This window comes from Gorilla gorilla, chromosome 1 (genome assembly GCF_029281585.2).
Source record: "Gorilla gorilla gorilla isolate KB3781 chromosome 1, NHGRI_mGorGor1-v2.1_pri, whole genome shotgun sequence".
In the NCBI taxonomy this organism is placed as follows: Eukaryota; Metazoa; Chordata; class Mammalia; order Primates; family Hominidae; genus Gorilla; species Gorilla gorilla.
In genome coordinates this window covers 190,906,774-190,925,834 of record NC_073224.2, presented here as the reverse complement: position 1 = coordinate 190,925,834, position 19,061 = coordinate 190,906,774, and the positions used below count along the sequence as shown (strand labels likewise).

The 19,061-nt window shown below is 38.8% G+C and overlaps 1 protein-coding gene across 8 annotated transcripts in view; it reads right to left on the bottom strand.

Annotated features, from left to right (window-relative positions):
• LOC101147269 (AGBL carboxypeptidase 4) overlaps nucleotides 1-19,061 on the bottom strand; it is a 1,515,476-nt gene that overhangs the window by 525,661 nt on the left and 970,754 nt on the right. The window lies entirely within an intron of this gene.

Below are 19,061 nucleotides of genomic sequence, written 5' to 3'. Positions count from 1 at the left end.
ATCTGGCAGCTCTTTGCTCACAATCCAGTGCTACCCTTTCTCAACTGTCTAGAAAATGCAAAGTTAAACAAAAATAGACACATTCTATTCACTTGTTTATCCTTATTTTGAGCACTTAACATATGTGGCATCAAATGCCCAGGCCTTGATGTACAATAATAAATAAGACAAGGAAGATCTCTGTCCTCATGGATAATAGTGGGGAAGCGGTCAGTAAAATATTAAAAATAAGTAGACAATATAATTACAGATTCTAAAAGTGCCTTGAAGGTAAATAAAGACTGTGATGCTATAGAGATATAATTGGGAGAGGACTACTTTTCCTGGGGAAGTCAAGTTTTTTAAATTATAAGACTAATTAAGAACTTTTAAAATAAACTCATATGCATTGTATATATTCAAGGAAGGGGAAATATTCAACGTTTCTCTAAATTATTACTATTATTTTCTACAGAGCATTCCATGAGACTAATTTTCCACAGAAGCACTTTGGGAAATAGTGCTTTAAAATATGCTGTGTGGGCAATTTTGCTAAGCTAAACACTGAGATGCAAACAGGAAACAAAAATGTTGCAGTCATAGTTTCCATAATGTCTTTGCATTTACCCACTTTAAAGAGTTACTCTACCCTCTCATGATTTATGATATCCAACCTCTTCACAATGTTTCCCTGCAGTGAATGTCTCTCATTTCTATCATTTCAAATCCTGCTTATCCTGCAAAACTCATCTAAAACTGTGCCCTTTCCATGATACTAACTACATGGACAATTCCAGGCCAGTTCAGCTCCACATTTTGTGTAACTCTTGCTTTTTTATCAATTGCTTAATAAGTCTTAACCACCAAGGTTGATTTGGAAGATCCTTAAAGGAAGGGATGCTCCTGGGGAGTGCAGATACAGTGGATGAAGGATGTAAGGCTCACCTGTAGTGGCTTGGCATTCAATTGAGAAGCCAAAGACTACAGTGGCATATGAAGACAAATGTGAGGAGGAAGGTTTAGGAGGGGAAATTGAGAAAAACAAGAAGGGTGCTGTCTCCAGGTAGAACAACCTGGAGAAAACTGTTAACAGATAGAACGGAGCATTATAACATACTAGTGTTTGTTGCAGAATCTTGTTTCTACCTTAGTGTCTTTCTGAAGCTAAGTGGCCAGGGTGGGAGGTGTGGCTGTGGGATTCCTTTGGAACAGCAGTGGTTACATGGCATTGATGCCTGTGCATACATTTGATTATATTAAATTTAATTAAATATTCTGGTATTTGATTATATTAGAAAAAGTGACTAAAATGATGGGCCATGGGGTCTAAGATGGGTAAGAATCTGAAAGTGCTGAGGAGAAAGACAGGATGATAGATATGCAGTCTAAGCAACAAAGAAACAGAGCTTTCACGTAACAGTCAGAGGTAGTATCAAAGGTTGTTTAGAGGTGTTTGGCCCACCAATAGAGTCCATTTGCCTCCTACTCCCAAAGCTACTGCCCATAAATACATAAATAACAGTCTTCTTATAATGGAAGTATATCTTCAAGATAATTCTTATAGGCACTCCTTCTTCTAACTAGATTGCTACCCTAAATTCTGGAGTTATCAGTGATGAGGTAGAGAAATAATGGCTTGGAAGTTGCATGAGGAGTGAGGAGGAAAGTGACCCCTCCTGATCCTTCTGTACATGCAGTATAGAAGAATGAGGATTTCTTGAGAGGGCAATTGGGGAAGTAATGTCCTCCAAGAGGGTCAGGCCTCAGTTCATTGTTTTATTTAGCAAATATTTAAGCATCATAGACTTTTAACCAAGTCTAGTTTGGTTAAGACAAGGGGTAAAGGAAGAAGTGAACTTAAAGACTGAGGATCCAAGTGGGATTATTAACCATGGAGCTGAGTACCAGAGGAAAAAGTGGAAGATGAAGAGGTCTGAAGAGGAGAGGGAAGGAAGCAGTGAAGAGTCAAGATTAGAGAGAGAACAGACCAGAGCAAGGATGTGGGTATGGAGAGAATACACGATGATCTACATTTGTGATGTTATTGAAGATGCAGGAAAGTGAGGCAGGCTGGTGGCATACACGAGTCCCAGGGTTCCTGATTTGTATTTGGGGAGAATGTCTGTGAAAATGGCCTTGATGTTTCCAGCCAATGGTCTGTGATAGTCACTTCAGGCTCTGACTTGACGGTCTGAGTGTGAGTCTCTTAGAGCCCTGGATGAGTATGTCTTCATTCATGAGTGGTTCCTACAGTCATAAGGTCTCAGATTATGATGCTGTTTTCAGCTCTTTATTTACCAGTATATCCAACCAGGGTATATGCTTTCAATTCTGTCACCACAGTTTTCTCCTCTTCCAGCCAAGTTCTGCAACTTGACTCTGAGAGCCTGCTGTCTCCACTGAATTTGATTATGTGCTATCAGGAGAATCCATCTACTGCCTGCAGCTGTCGAGCTCCTCTCCTGGGTGAGCCAGGATGCCTAACCTGATTAGCAGACAAAGTGGAGTTAACGGGCTCTAGGGCAATCATTCAGGGAAACTGAGATGCTGTTCAGGGCTTAGATTTTCTAGACTTTCCCAAGGATACAAACAGAAATCTATTTGAGGAGGGCTCAGCAGGCAAAATTCAAGACTTTCAAGTAATGCAAAGAATAAAGCAAAGGGGGCTGAAACTAGGGAGGAAAAAATGTCTCTTTCATTTGGGATGTACTTCTTATTTTTCTCTTATTTTGTTCATTATGTCTCAGACATTGTGTTAAGTGTTTTATATGCATTATGATTTGATCCTCATAATAACCTTATGAGCTAGGGGCTGTTATCCCTTTACATAGATAAAAAAAAATTGAAGCCAAGAGAGGAAAAAAAAAAAAAGATTCCCTGAGGTCACAAGATCAGTGAGCAGCAGATCCTGTATTAAGCCTAGGCCAGTGTGGCTCAAAAGCCTGTATTCATAATCACTACAGTATCTTTCCACTTCCCTTTTCCCCTTGCCACCCAACTTACAGCCTTACCTTCTACTTCCAGAAAAACCTGATTTTATAGTACTCTCTTGCTAAAAACCTTTTAAGCAACTTCCTATCCTCACATTTCAGTTTGGCCCACAAGGCTTCCTGTGATGGCCTTATGATTCCAGCATCATCACCCATTTCACCCTCCTTGAAACCTTTGCTTTGTTTATATTCAACTACTCATAACTCCCTAACACAATTTTGTGCCATACCTTCAATATCTCTATGTTTTGTGCTCGATCTTTCCTCTACCTGGTCTGCCTTCCCCACCATCTTGCATACTTGGTGAATTCCTACTGATAGATGAGGCATATAGTCAATTGTCAACAAAGGTTTAAATATTTTTTAAATGAACAAATCAATGTATAACTGACTACCCTTCAACACAGCTCTTCTCTAAAGCCTTCCCTGACTATTGAGTCTTCCTTATTTTTCTCTACTTTAAAAAATTATATAAAAAGACTTTTATCATCTAGTTTGTCTCTTAACAATGAACAATAAAAGTAAATGGATATTTGGATATTTCTTCAAAGAGTAGGCTTCTTGAAAATATAAACTGTGTTACTTCTTTACCTCTAGTCATGGCATAGAGCGGTCTCAAGCAATACTTATTTATGTAAAAAGCAATGAAAAAAAGGGAAAAAACCTTCTTATCCCAGAATAACATTGGTAGGTATCACAAGAAGGCAGATTCTAGTTCAGTATAAAGTAGAGACTCTTTAACATTCAGCTGAAGAGAAAGTAGAGAGGGTTGCCTTACAGAGAAATACAAGTATTAGAAGCTTTAGGGGATAAAGATCCTGTACTTGATGTTAGGTTAGACAAGGTAGACTTCTGATTCCGTTTAACACAGATAGTCTATGATATCCATGGAAAAATAAAATAATAATAATTATTATTATAGTACTATTTCCTAATATCTATATAGCATGGACCATATGCTAGGCCATTCTAAGTACTTTATAATGTATTTTCTTTATTCCTCTCAACAATCCTCTGAAGTTATTCATATTATATCAGTGGTATGAAAATAAAGGTAGAGTCAAGAACCTTTATGCTTATGCAGGTTGTTCATGACTCCCCAGAAGACCTCAGAAAGAAAATGGCACAACACCCGATCCTGCCAGACACCCAGGAAGATTTCAGGTCCTGTAGTGTGTGCTTTCAAGACCTGGGGACTAAAGGCTGATCCAGCTCTTGGAATAAGGCCTTGTTCTGAGTTCAACGTCCTGAGGACATCCACATGAATGAGGGAGGTCTGTAACTCACATCCTCAGATTCAGTCATGCGTGACTGAATGTTCTGAGTAAGCGCACACACACACGCACTCTCTCATGCATGTACACACTCAACACATTCACGAACATACTCTATTATAACTTCTATCTCATTACATCAGTTTAAACATATTCCTTTCTCCACTATGAGATTGAGCTCTCCTGGATGGCAGGTACTACATATTGTTCATCTCTAGTTCTCCGGGACCTATACAAAGGCTTATAGATGAAGTGCCAAGAACACTTATGAATTAGATAAATATGTTTGTGAATAAATAATGTCAGCTCCACTAATATATATATACATTGTACTCTCTCTAGTGAAACTTTAAGTCATGCCCTGAATATATCATATTCTCAAAAACCTCCTTGCCTTTTTAAATGCTATTCCTTCTGCCTTTTTAAATGCTATTCCTTGCCTTTTTAAATGCTATTCCCATTCTTTTCTACACAGTGCATCTCTGTATAGAGAAGTGAGGCCTAGCTCAAATGATAGTTCCTCTTTGAAGTCTTTGTCAACAACTTCAGGATGAATTAACTGCTCTAAATACTAATTGCAAACACTGCTGTTTTTCTGATTTACCTCAAAATCCTCAGCATTAGCACAATACTTGGCCTTAAAGAGGAGCTCAACGTATTTTGTTAAATGACTGAGTTGACTTATGAGTGAATGAGTGATTCCCCTCCCACCTATCATCCTCTCTACTTTCTGCTGAGACCTCTCAGCTAAATTCCCAAAGCATCATTTTGGAGGTTACCAGAACATAAGGAAGAAGAGAAGTCCCAGACCTAATGCAGTACATAAGTTTCTCTAAAACAGCAGCATTCTCTGGTCCTCCTCAGGAGCCTTGAAAGACAGGAGCCCTAATTTCCTCTCTAATTAAGCAGAGAAATACAGATGGGAATAAAGGTGTTTCAACCCTAGTAGACACAAGCATTTTTCTTCAAATTAGCAGAAAGGGACATAATAAAAAATCATTCTTTCCAGGTTGTAAGTCTTAAAAAAGGTGTGCAAAACAAGGGGATCACAAAGTCACTCAGATATCCCCAAAGGAAGTAGCAAATTTTAAGCACCTTCTGAATCTCAATAGCTGTGCTATCCGTTTGATGCACACTACTGTCTGAATGCTAAGCACATATTCTTCCCACCATTCCAAGGCTGTGCTACCTCAGATTTATCCAACAATGGCAGTTATAGGTCTCTTGGTTCCCTTACTTCATCTACTCAGGGGCTGAAAGCAAACTGGCATGTAGTTTCTCAGGCATATTTGAAATTGAGGTAAGATTTCATTCCTTTTCCCTTCGTGAGGGCAGCTGAATCTCTCATTTGTCATCTGTGCCAACACATGGCCTTTAGTCTACATTTGGCTGGAACAACCAAGGCTATCACCTAGCTTGAGCCATTTGCCCCCCTCCTTTTCCTCTTTGATGTCTGGCATAGCCAGGGACCTTGGATGGATACCCATATTCTAAATGCACCCTCCCTAGGCAAACAGGACCTATTCTAATTCCAATCCTATCTTCCCCCAAATAATTATAATAGTACTCCTGTCACCAGCACATCTATTCTTATCTCTCTCCGCACTTTGTCACAGCTAATCTCTTGGTGAGTCACAAGGAGGGGGAGAAAGAGTGAGAGAGTGCTCAGATACAGGCAACACATTTTTACACCCAGTGTCTAATCAGATTATCATCTTATCAGGGGCTGATGGGCACTCAGGGTGGGAGGAGAGAGACAGTGCTACATATTGCCAGCTGAATTTTTGATAACAAAAAGACATTGCTCGATTCTTGAATTAACCTTTTTGTCCTACACACTGTATTATTTATTTTTCAGAGTTTATATTATATGTAGGGATTTTTTTTTTTTTTGGTCTGTGCCTTCTGGAGAAGGACACCCACACACTGTGGCAGCAGCTGCTTCTATTAATTCCAAGCCATTAAAAAAATTAAAATTAAACCCAATTACTTAGGCTTGTTTGGAGCTGAGGAATAGCTGAGACTGATTATTCCCCCTGGTCATGGACAGCAACAATATTCCTACCTATGGTGGCTGCTGGCAGAATGCCAATGCAGACAGAAACTCCAGGGACAGGCACCCCATGCAATGAGAGGCTATAAATCACATACTCTATCTTCTCCAATCCAGATTCCTGACAGGCAGCAAGAAGAGAAGACTGAACAAGGAACTAGGAGTTGGATTCTAGTCCAAGCGCTTGGTATATTCTTCCCCCATGCCTCTGTATAAAATGTGGTTACTAAAAAGCATCCTGTATCCTTCTTAGGGTTGTTGTGAAACTCTTAGGTGAAAAGGACTGTGTTTTCAAAACTGTCATTTGCTGGAGTATGGGATGGTACATGAGGCAGTATTAGAATTCTGGGTGCTTTGGGATTATTAGGTGGTAGACCATAGCTGAAATGGGTCAGGTTTGCACTGAAGTTTTGTATCCAGATTACTTTGTTGTTACATCATGGGTGGAATAACAATAATCATTCAGGCTGTGAAGTCACTAGACTGGAATCCCCTTGTCACCTTGCATAAAACCTAGCATATAGAGGCAATTGATAAATATTTTGAATGAATGAGTAAATAAGTCAGTCAGTGCTGGGTTTTGAATGAACAGATAGGGCTACGTGCAATTCTAGCTTTGGATGTCTTTTAGAAATGCAGTCATTGTATAGTAGAACTAATGTGGGTTTAGGCTCTAATCGATTTCCATTATTATTAATCAGTCATGTAACCTTGGGCCTGGGTTTCCCAATCTATAAAATGCAAATAGTGTCTAGCTTATAGACTTGTTGTGAAGTTTGGAGATTGGTACCTGACACATACGGGGTGCTTAGTAAATGGTAAATGTGATACTCATCATGCTGTGTGTGATGGATAGTTGGCATCATGCTCTTTCTTGGTTGGGAACAATGAATTCCAGGTTCGCACTAAGTGTGCTTAGGGTATGAAATGGACAGAGCAAGTCAAGGTAGGGGGTCAAGGAAAAAGTGAAAATGGATGGGGTCTTAATTTAAATATATGCTTATTAACTAAAAACAGTGATAACCTGTTTTCTCTTCTTGACCTTTTGCAGACCCAAAGTAACCAATATCCACCTTTCAAGGAATGTGCTGTCTGATAAAACTAAGTGTGTCTGGATACAGGAAGGCAGTTAATACCTTCAGTTTCCAAATGGTGGTGTGAGAAGTATTCAAAGATGTTGTCCCTGCTGGCAGCTTGTTGTACCAGTCAATTGTGCTGTGGCCCATGCTGTAACCTTCAAGATACATGGAGCCTCCAGGTTACTAGTTAGTGGGATCAATAGGAAATGTGGAAAAAAATTGGTTAGGAGAATTTGAAATATGCCTGGGAAATAGAGACTAAGCAGTCCTGCTTATAGGGAATAGTCTGAATGCTCTTGACACATTTATGCTGGGGTATAACATAAAATTATGCACTTATTTTCTTGTTTAGTTAAAATTCTTAAAAAAATTTTTTGTCTGTTACCCTTTTATCAGCAATGAGCTCAAAACTACAAAAGTGTATGTTTTAGGAAAGTTAACTATTAAATTTCCATTTCTCATGACATGCAATAATAAATACATAATGTGTATAAAACATTTGTCAGTGTTTATGATCCTGATAGGGATGTACTGATAACATGCCCGCATAAAAATCAGAAGACACAAACCTGCTGAAGAAACATCAACATCTACTTAAATAGTTAATACTTATTTTTGAAAAACTTATGCCAAAATACTACAATTTACACATGTAAAAGCAGAAGCATAGAAGAAATATGATTGAAATTATTCTAGAACAGTCATTTGCTCTAAATGAAAAGCCAGACATCAGAGCTATACTACATATAACTTCTGATGTCTGGCTTATTATTTACATGACTATTTTAAAATAATTTTGATCGTTACCAATTCCAAGTTCTCTTGGGTATGAAGTGGTAGCTGTCAATGTCTTTCCTCAATTAGCAGAAGAACTAAAACCAGCAGTTTTATATCAAAGTCAACAGATATATCAAACAAAATAATTTAACTGAATTCCAATATACTTCAATTATTTTCATCCAATTCATGTAACCAAAGTAAAGCTTTTGGAAATTAATTCTTTTGAAGCTAAAATACTGTCTTGGTAGTGCTGATACAGCTTATTCATTTTCAAAAGTTAAACATTAAAGAAAAAATTATTTTAGGGCAATATGAATACAATTGGTATTTTTTGAAATTGGTGAAAACAATGTACTTGTTAAATCAGCAAACCTATTTTGGTTTGGTGAAAGCAATATACTTGTTAAATCAACAAACCTATGGAGTAAAATTTATTTTGAATTGGCTTGAGGTGTCTACATAATTCATAATTGCATCCAAACAAGCTTCTATTTTCTATCTTCAAAATAGAAGCCATAGTTGTCAAAATGTACCCAAACAGAACTATACAATTTTTGTGTGAAGCTAACATTAAACTAATGTGAAAAAAATGTTTTCATAAAGTTTTAGAAAGCCAGACCACACTTTCTGTCTTTACTGTCTGACATCAATGTGATTTCACAAAGTTTGAGTCTTTAATAGAGGCTCAAAATTTTGTTAATCTACATTGATTTTGTACTTTTTCTTTGTTATTGTTAATGAGACTTTTACATTTTGGCTGTCTTTTGTTCAAAATCAACTGGCAATCTTTAATCAAATATTCAATAAATGAAGCACCAAAGTGCTTCAGCTTTTAAAGCTTTTATCAATTTGCAATTATTTAAAATAAAGCTTGCAAACAAGAAGATACGACAGTTGTCTTTACAAAAGCAAGAAAGAAATTGCACAAATTAAATGGTGAAAGCAAAATTGAAATACAAGATTAAATTTTGAAATTCTATGATTTTACCTTGGGATAACAGCTTATTAATAGAGTCTTTTCATGAAGCTCCTATTTTTAATTGTACATTTATATGTTGTACTACAGTGGAATAAAATTGAGAAGGCCTTCAGTTTTATAATATCTACATTTGGTGAACATTTAAAAGAATGAAGAAGCACCTCATTTGATAAATTTTGTTTTATAAAAAAAATCAAAGAAAAATTTCCTGAAGGGAGCAAATAAGGAAGTAACTGTATAAATATTTGGACTGAAATATTTATATATTTCAATACTAAAAAGCTTATTTCTAGGAATGTCCCTTATTTATAAAATGTGCTCTAAATTTATCAGGCAGGTACCTGAGTACCTACAGAGAAAATGCCTTTTTAATTTAAGTATAGTATGTTCTATAAAGAATAATTAATTGAATGTGTCAACAGTTTCAAACTTATTCATCATAATATGTAACTCTAAGAAGATTAAAGGCAAAGGCAATGTCATCAAGAACTAAAAATCATGAGAACATATTAGAAAAAATATTCTTCATAAAAATACCAATGACATAGTGTTAGATATAGGTGTAGCTAAGAAACTGAGTAAAGCCTGTGAATGTATGCCAAAAATAATTACTTTGATTTTAAGAAAATAAATATGTTTTTAAACATTTTTGCTTTAATGTACATGAATGCCTATTAATCTTATTTTTAGATTAAATTTTATTTTTAAAACTAGATTTTGAAAATAATTATTTTGTAACTCTACTAATGTAATAAAATCAATTTTGTTTCAAAAAACAGTATTTCAAAAAATATACAATTTTTTTTAGTTCTCCTATTCACTTTCAGTTGGAATGATTAATTATATGGTCATTCTATCCAACTGCCAACCTGATCGCTCCTCTTGGATGTCTCAAAGTTACCTCAAATTTAACCTGATTAAAATTAATCTCCTGACATGCCCCAAATCTGGGCTTCTAAAAGTGCTCCTGTCTCAGTGAATAGCTTCACCATCTACATCCAGGCAATTGTATAAACCAGGAACCTGAGTTAACTTTAACTCTCTTTCACCCTTCAATAAATACTGCCTGTTTTATTTGTCAATACAAAATTAAAAAAATATATTGCCCAAGAGCTTCCCATGTTGGCACTTTTCTAGCTGTTGTAGAAGCAGAAGGGGAAAAAAAAAGCAATTCCATGCTTTCAGGGAACTTAAATTCTAACGGGAAAGAGCGATAAACAAACAAATCAATGTATAATATAGTATAAGGTAATGATAAGAATAATGAAAGAAAAAGCAAGATAAGGGGATAGAGGGTAACATAGGGACTTTTTAAATTAGGATGGCCAGAGAGGTAACCATTTAGTAGAACTCAAAGTGAGGAAATAAACTATATATATAGTTGGAAAAACTGAGCCAGAGAGAACAGCAAGCATAAAGGTCCAAGGGCAGAAATAAGTTTTTGTGTCTCTAGGAATGGTAAGAATGTCAGGGTGAATAAATAGGAATAAGTGATGAGGAGACTGGCAGAAAATAAGTTAGAAAGTGGGGGAGGGTACTAGATTATAGGGCCTCGTCTTTGGTAAGAGTTTTATCTGGGGATTGGGAGGAGTGAAAGCGAGACCAGTGGATAGCTATTGTGGCTGTCTAAGCAATGTATAATAATGGGTTAAGTAAAGCAAGAAGCTGTGGAGGGGGTAAAAAGTGAGATTTGGAATCTGTTTCAAAGGTAGTCTATAGGATTTCTTGATGGATTGGATATGAAAATGTCAAAAAGTAAGAGCAAAGTCAAAAATGATATCAAATTTTTTTGACTAGATATCATTTACTGAAATTTTCACATCTCACTAAGGTCTTAAGTTCTCTAAAAGACTTTAAATTTATCTGTCTCCAAAAGATATTTCCAATCTATCTACTTGTCTATTACATTTCTATGTTTTGGCTAGTTTGCTGAAAAAAGTATTCTACTCTGCCAAGCTTCCTTTTTCCTACTCTTCCCCTCTCAGTTCCCTTCTCTGCATAGCCTTTTCAAAGCTTAATTGGGCCAGAGTGGTGGCTCATGCTTGTAAATCCAGCACTTTTGGAGATCAAGGCAGGTGGATGCCTTGAGCTCAGGAATTTGAGATGAGCCTGGGCAACATGGCAAAATCCTGTCTCTACCAAAAGAGAAAAGAAAAGAAAAATATAAAAGTTAGCCAGGTGCGGTGGCACGAACCTATAGTCCCAGCTACTTGTGGGGCTGAGGTGGGATAACCACCTGAGCCAAGGAGGTTCAGGCTGCAGTGAGCCATGATTGTGCCACAGCACTGCAGCCTGGGTAACAATAAAACCCTGTCTCAAAACAAAAAAGAAAAAGAAAAAAAAGCTTAATTGGATCATGTCACTTCCTAGATTAAAATTCACAATTTCCAGTTATGCTGGAACAAAATCCAAACTCTTTAACACGACTTTTTTACTTCCTCAGATGCACCCACTTCATAGTTTTATCTCAAGACCTTTGAACACTTTTCCTTCCATTCATTCCATTCTCCACACTAACTTCTTCCTTTGCCTAGCTGGTTTCTACTCATCTTTTTTGTTTTAGCTGCTGTTAATATCCCTCAGAGCAACTAGATCCTTTCCTCAAAGCATTATCTCAATTTATAATTATGCATGTATGGTGCTTGTTTGTTTATAGTTTATATTTCCAACTAGGTTGTAATTTGTATGTGGGTAGGGACAGTATCTATTTTTTGCTCACTAGTGAATAATCTAGTATATGATGGTACCTGAAACATGGAATACTCACAATAGATATTTGTTAACTGAATGGAGTGAATGTGTATTGGTGAGGGGATAATGCCAGAGAAGTAAGAAGGCTGACTGTCTGTGCCCTGACATTTCTAGGTCCATGATTGGCTAGAGGGTTTCTTGCAGAGCTGGGTAGGGATGGGTATTGTGGTGGAGGGGCTTCTCCAGGAAGCTGTTCCATGAGTAAGATTTTGCCCAATTTTCACATAGTGCCTCTCAGAGAAAGGATAAAGGATTAATCATCCACGTGAAGGCTTCCTCTTCCTCTACAGTGCAGAATCCTGCAAAATGTAGTATCCTGATTTGTTTCTAGATTGTTCTTCCTTCTCTTTCCAGCCTGATATGGTTTGGCTGTGTCCCCACCCAAATTTTATCTGGAACTGTAGTTCCCATAATCGCCACATGTCATGGGAAAGACCCAGCAGGAGGTAATTGAATCATGGGGGCGGTTACCCCCATACTGCTGTTCTTGTGATAGTGAGTGAGTTCTCACAAGATCTGATGGTTTTATAAGGGGCTTTTCCCTCTTTGCTCAGCACTCCTCCTTCTTGCCATCATGTGAAGGAGGACATGTTTGCTTCCCCTTCAGCTATGATTTTAAGTTTCCTGAAGCCTTCCCAGTCATGTGGAACTGTGAACCAATTAAACCTCTTTCCTTTATAAATTACCCAGTTTTGTGTATTTCTTCATAGCAGCCTGAGAAAGAACTAGTATGGTAAATTAGTATCACAGAGAGTGGGGCACTGCTGTAAAGATACCCCAAAATGTGGAACTGGGTAACAGGCAGAGGTTGGAACAGTGTGGAGGGCTCAGAAGAAGACAGGAAAATGTGGGAATGTTTGGAACTTCCTAGAGACTTGTTGAATGGCTTTGGCCAAAATGCCAATAGTGATATTGACAATGAAGTCTAGCCTGAGGTGGTCTCAGATGGAGATGAGGAACTTGTTGGGAACTGGAGTAAAGGCAACTCTTGTTATGCAAAGAGACCGGTGGCATTTTGCCCTGCCCTAGAGATCTGTGGAATTTTGAACTTGAGAGAGATGATTTAGCATATCTGGCAGAAGAAATTTCTGAATGGCAAAGGGTTCAAGAGGAAGCAGAGCACAAAAGTTTGGAAAATTTGCAGCCTAATGATGCAACAAAAAAAGAAAAACCCATTTTCTGGGGAGAAATTCAAGTCTGCTGCAGAAATTTGCATAAGTAACAAGGAGCCAAATGTTAATCACCAAGAAATGGGGAAAATGTCTCCAAGGCATATCAGAGACCTTCACAGCAGCCCCTCTTATCACAGGCCCAGAGGCCTAGGAGGGAAAAAATGGTTTCATGGCAGGGCCCAGGGACCCCTGCTCTGTGCAGCCTTGGGACATGGTGTCCTGCTCCCAGCTGCTTCAGCTCCAGCCATGGCTAAATGGGGCCAAAGTACAGCTTGGACCATTGCTTCAGAGGGCGCAAGCTCCAAACCTGGGCAGCTTCCATGTGGTTTTGGGCCTATGGGTACACAGAAGTCAAGAATTGGGGTTTGGGAACCTCTGCCTAGATTTCAGAGGAGGTATGGAAATTCCTGGATGTCCAGGCAAAAGTTTGCTACAGGGGCAGAGCCCTCATGGAGAAACTCTGCTAGGGCAGTGTGAAAGGGAAATGTGGGGTTGGAGCCCCCACACAGAGTTCCCACTGGGGCACTGCCTAGTGGAGCTGTGAGAAGAGGGCCACCATCCTCCAGACTCCAGAATGGTACATCCACCGACAGCTTGCACCATGCACCTGGAAAAGTCACAGACAATGCCAGCCTGTTAAAGCAGCCAGGAGGGGGACTGTACCCTGCAAAGCCACAGGGGCTTTGGCAGCTCTAACGCCACGGGAGCCCACCTCTTGTATCAGCATGACCTGGATGTGAGACATGGAGTCAAAGGAGATCATTTTGGAACTTTAATGTTCAGTGACGACCCTATTGGATTTCAGACTTGCATGGGGCCTGTTGGTCAATTTCTCCCATTTGGAAGGGGTATATTTACCCAATGCCTGTACCCCCAGTGTATCTAGGAAGTAACTAACTTGCTTTTGATTTTGCAGGCTCATAGGCAGAAGGGACTTGCCTTGTCTCAGATGACACTTTGTTCCTGGACATTTGGGTTAATGCTGGAATGAGTTAAGACTTTGGGGGGCTGTTGGGAAGGCATGATTATGTTTTGAAATGTGAGAATTTGAGATTTGGGAGGGGCCAAGGGAGGAATAATGTGGTTTGGCTGTGTCCCCACCCAATCTCATCTTTAATTGTACTTCCCATAAGCCCCATATGTTGTGCAAGGGACCCTGTGGTAGGTAATTGAATCATGAGGGTGGTTACCTCCATGCTGCTGTTCTCATGATAGTGAGTGATGGTCTTATAAGGCACTTTTCCTTCTTTGCTCAGCACTTCTCCTTCCTGCTGTTATGTGAAGAAGGATGTATTTGCATCCTCTTCTGCCATGATTGTAAGTTTCCTGATGCCTCCCAGCCATGCGGAACTGTGAGTCAATTCCTTTATAAACTACCCAATATGGGGCAGTTCTTTATGGCAATGTGAGAACAGACTAATACACAGCCTCATGAGATAAGAGATTTTAAGCAGGAGTATTCATTGTCACTGAGCCCTAACATGTGAGGAGCCACTGTTAGATTTTTCAGCTTGTAGACACAGACCTAAGCCTGGTTACTAAGAGGGGGTGGGGGAGTGGTGCTGGTTTTTAAGATCTCAACATAATGACCTCCAGCACAAAGTAGTTACAGATTGTCCACCTGCACACACTGAGTGGGGTAATACAGGCTAGGTATAAACAAGGTTGAGTATGCTTAATAACAGACAAAGAAATACAGGAAAATAGGATAATATAGAGCCCTATCTGATTTATCATCTCCCTGGACCCCTGTCCTCCCTCCACTCCCAATCCCAACTCAGGGAATGCTTGTTCACTGAACTGAGCCCCCAGTGGAAAGACTGAGGAATAGATCATGAGAGTAGATTCAAGTGATCTGGAGTCCAAGAAAGCCAGGAAATGGCCTAAATTCCAGGTTGTCAAATCCAGGGAGCTTAGCCAAAAAGTAATGTGAAAAATGAGTTGGTCCAAAAACTAGGTTTCCAAACTCAGTGGGGGACAGGGGATGAGAGATAATGAGGTTGGAGCCAAGACTGAGTCAGCAGCTGAGGAAGTAGACTGCAAAGGAGAAGAATGAGGAGGGGCAGAAGGCGTAAGTAGCCAATGACTTTCAGCTCTCCTGGGGGCAAAAGTACAATCACAGTCTGAAGTGGATGAAGATGTGATCAGAATCGGTGAGGAGGGGAGTAGGATTACTTAGCAGAGATGACATACCATGTTCCAAGCCAGGTCATGCAGAAATTATTCTCTCTATGATAAAGGAAATCAGGAGTGAGGGCTAACCTACCAGGAATAAAAGGCTGGCATAGATACATGGGGAAGCAGATGAGGATCTTGAGGAGATACCCCTTGAATATCAGTCTCCAGACAGCAGGTGAGGAAGCCAAGCCCAGTCCATTGCTCCATGTGAAAAGTTATAATAATTTGATGACCTGTGGGTGCATAGGGATGGCAGGCTATCAGGTATGAGATCTGGGCTGGAGAGGCAAAGCACTGACTGAAGAACGATATGGCATAGCCCTGGGAATGTCTAATACAGAGAAAGGAAGTCCTACCTAATGGTGCCAGAAGAATTACTCTGGTAGTGTGACCAGCAGGCTGGATTCAGCAACAAGCATCAGATTATCAAGGTCAGAACAAGTAGAGGGTTTGGAACTGAGATTGACACAGAAGTCAGAGGTAAGGGCAAAGCAAAAGCCCACAATACAAGTAGGAGACTAAGTAAGGTCAAGACAGTTGTGATTCTTGGAAAAAAGTCCTGGGGATAGAAGGAGCCTTCATCTTGTTGGCAGAGCCTCTTACTGTCTGTAGGATGGGACTAAGCCCCAGATATATCTAGGATTAAGTCAACCAGTGAGCTGAATTATCAAACCACAGGAGCCTACCAACACTTAACTCTCTACAGCAGGGGTCCCCAACCCTTGGGGCCATGGACAGGCCACACAGCAGGAGGCGAGCTGTGGGCGAGCAAGCGTTACTGCTTGAGCTCCACTTCCTGTCAGATCAGTGGTGGCATTAGATTCTCATAGGAGTGCAAACCCTATTGTGAACTTTGCATGCAAGGGATCTAGATTGCACTCTCCTTTTGAGAATCTAACTAATGCCTGATGATCTGAGGTGAAACAGATTGACCCCAAAACCATCCCCACAGCCCCAACCCCCGTCGATGGAAAAACTGTCTTCCATAAAATGGGTTGCTGGTGCCAAAAAGGCTGGGGACCACTGCTCTAGAGATTCTTCATAGGTCAAGAGTTACTTATCTTTGGTCTCACTTCCTCTAGGAAATCCTCCTTCCACCTAGATTAGCTAGGCCCACTCCTTACCCTGTCTCAGCCCATGATCACTTTAATACCCTATCTAACATGCATCATACTTCATTATGACTTACTATTGCTCTTCTTTGTTCCATTAGAGTAGGTCCATGTTTCTATTTGTACACCATGAATCCCTACTGGCTAATCCAAGTCTGGTACATAGTAATCACTAAGTACATAATTTGAATTCATTGAATTAATGAATGCATGAATGAGAGTGTTAATAACATAGGCAGAAGCAACAGATACAGTTGAAAAGGAAGGTGGAGGCCATAGGATACAGCATAACACGTAAGCCATGTTGTGGAGTAAAGATTTACCCCCAAAAGAGATACAGAGGATTTTAATCATGTTCTCAATGACATCTTATACACAAAGGCCATTGGCACCCAAGGTATCACCACTGATACCCAGTTAGGCTATTCCTTCACAGAGTAACTGGTTGAAATGCTGATTCAAAGGAGTCAGCTGTGACATCTTGGCCTTCATCACATGCAAGAATGCCTCTAAATCAATTTCTCAGTGCCCATCATCTGCCTGTGTATGGCATAGCTTCCTTTCTACACTATTGATCTTCACACATTTAAAAATTACGTGAAAAGCTTTCATACTTCAGTAGATTTATTAATCTTAGAAGCTCTGAATTCATGTATTTCACAACTTCCTACTTTTTAGGGTTATTATGTTAATTAAAATAATAACATGGACTCAGTAAAGAGCTTTTGGTAATTGAAATGAGTAAATTAACTCATCTACCAGCCTCCTGAAATTTGGAAATCAGAAGTATAGGAGGCAAGGAATTTTTTTTTTTCATATAAGAAAAGCATAATTGTTATTTGAAAGACTTTCTTTGCAATCTATTTGGGAAGTCTATTAACCCTTTATGCTGACACATCTGCACACTTTTATAGAGATAGAGAACTTTAAGGATCACCCTGTGCAGTGTCTTTCAACCATTTTTTGGCTACAAAATGCTTACAAGAAAGCTAGGAGAGAAGCACAACACATAAAACCAAATAAACAGGTAAATAGAATTTGGGTGGCAAAAAACATGGCAAAGAGGTCGGGGGTTTAGGCTTGATCTGGCTCAATGTTTTTTATTTTATAACTGAAGCCTATAGAGATAAATGATTGGGCTGAAGCCACACTGGAGTTTAGAAGCAGAGCTTAAGAACTGTGCCTCCAATTATATTAGTTTTGTTCATTCATCAAACAAATATTTATCAAGTACTGTTCTTGATGCTAAAGATAAATCAGTTTATAAAACAAGGTTTCTGTTTTTATGGGCGAGAACAAATATACAAACATATATGGCAGGTGGTGACAAGTGATATGAGGGGAAAAAGACAGCATAAGGGAATAGAAAGTAAAAGAAGGGATGGTAGGTTTGTTACACAGGGTTGTGAAGAAAGGCCCTTCTGATGAGGTAGCATTTGAATAAAGTGAAGGAGTAGGCCTGTTGGATTTCTGGAGGAAGACTGTTGCATGCGGAGGGAATAGCAAGTGCCATTGATGTTTCCCTGTTGCTTCTGTTCCTCCAGGACAGAGCATCTGCTAGCTGCCAGGAACTTCATTAGCTCTTTTACATGCATAAAGGTTCAGAGCAGTAGTGAGAAGAGAGATATTAGAGGCTGACAGGTCTGGTTTTGAATCCAGGTTTTGCCAGGCATTTAATTATGCAATGTTGGGCAAGTGACTTATCTTCTTTCACCTTCAATTTTCTGATTTGTAAAATGGGAACGGTAGTATTTTTCTCACATATTTATTCAAAGCATCTAATAATAAAATACAGGTAAAGCTCTTAATATAAACACCAGTAGGCTACAGTTGGTAGCTGTCAGTACTGTCCACTTTTCTTTATATGAACAAAGAATTTAGGTTGTAGTGGACGTTACTAAATTTTGGATGATCTACATCTATTTCCTCTTCTCAATAGCAATTTATTTCCTATGTTTAAATGACTCTTTCGCTGTTGGGTATACTTTGGTGGGGTCACAAGTAAAAGGCCTTGCTGTTCCTTGCCAAAGCACATGCACTATCTAGGCAAATCAGATAGGCTCTCCATGGAATCTGCATCTTTAGCAGAGAGAAAATAATGAAAGACTTTGTGTTCCTTTATATTTTGACCAGATTGTTAGACTTAAGGTCCACTTTTGTGGCTTATTCTACCTGATACTAAAGCTCTTTGCTTCCTTCTCACCCTCAGGTCTAGGTCTCTACTTCCCATGGATTCCATGAGTCCTCAATATCCTTCAAATGTATTTATTTTTTCTAAGTTAAACAAAATAGATTTATATTCTTAGAAATTAAAGAAATTGTATCTTAATACTTATACCTAACCAAAATAATTGGAGACAATGAAAAAACCAATATAAGCCATATTTGCCTTTAAATACTTGGAATTACGTTTTAGAACAATAATGTTGAGAAAGAAAAATTTGAATTTCATATATGGTCTTTGTACTCATTTACCTCTCTGAAAAGCAATTTCTCCAACTAAAAAACAAGCAGATTATATTAAACGCATAGCAAAACAAGATTAAACTAACTGATTCTAAAACGATCTTACTAGAAATGACACTTTAGGATTCCCAATCTATAAGGTTACAATTCTAAGAATTTCATTATAATGTTATTAGTTTTATAAGTCATCTTCAAAACTTAAATCAAAGGCCAGGAAGAAAAAAATTTCAGGTCATATTATAACTTCA